We start from the raw sequence: 715 nt of genomic DNA, 5'->3' as shown, positions 1-715 counted from the left end.
TACTTCACTCTAGTGAGCGATTCACGGGAATGTCCCACGAGGATCCTCAGCGTCACATCCATACTTTTCTGCAGATTGTGGATACGTTCTCTACTGGAAGGGTCACCAAAGAATATGTGCAGCTGACACTCTTCCCTTTTTCTCTATTGGGGAATGCAAGTAATTGGTTATTAGCAGAGCCCGCAAATTCTATCACTTCATGGGATGATTTGGCGACAAAATTCTTGACAAGGTTCTTTCCACAAGCAAAGACAGCTCGACTCCGAAGAGAGATCATGTCATTCAGGTAGAAAAGTGGGGAAAATTTGTATCAAGCGTGGGAGAGGTTCAAAGGTCTTCTCAGAGATTGCCCTCACCACCATCAGATGAATGAAGTTCTGGAACACACATTTATTGAGAGTCTGGATGCCCAACATAAGTCATCACTAGTCACTGCTGCAGGAGGACAGGCTATTGATCTAAGCTATGAAGAACTATTCACACTATTGAACAGGTTTACTCAGAGCACTCCAGACTGGCAGGATGATGCAGCTAGCAGTTCAGTTAGAAAGGCACCGGGTGTTTTTGAAGTGGATAATTTTACAACATTATCAGCACAGATTGATGCCATGCGCACTGAAATCAAGAAGTTAACTGCTGCGCAAGCTCTACCACAGGTGTGTGCAGTGCAACAAGCCATTGTTTTTTATGAAGACTGTGGAGAAGGTCACAACGG

The 715-nt window shown here is 44.5% G+C and overlaps 1 non-coding gene across 1 annotated transcript; it reads right to left on the bottom strand.

The window, feature by feature from the left end:
- Window positions 1-257: 257 nt before the first annotated feature.
- On the bottom strand, window positions 258-364 carry LOC132604750 (small nucleolar RNA R71). The gene has a single exon (XR_009568852.1). It is a non-coding gene; the product is annotated as a small nucleolar RNA R71 (small nucleolar RNA).
- Window positions 365-715: the final 351 nt, after the last annotated feature.

This window comes from Lycium barbarum, chromosome 7 (genome assembly GCF_019175385.1).
Source record: "Lycium barbarum isolate Lr01 chromosome 7, ASM1917538v2, whole genome shotgun sequence".
NCBI classification, from domain to species: domain Eukaryota; kingdom Viridiplantae; phylum Streptophyta; class Magnoliopsida; order Solanales; family Solanaceae; genus Lycium; species Lycium barbarum.
This window is presented reverse-complemented; position numbering and strand designations above follow the sequence as displayed.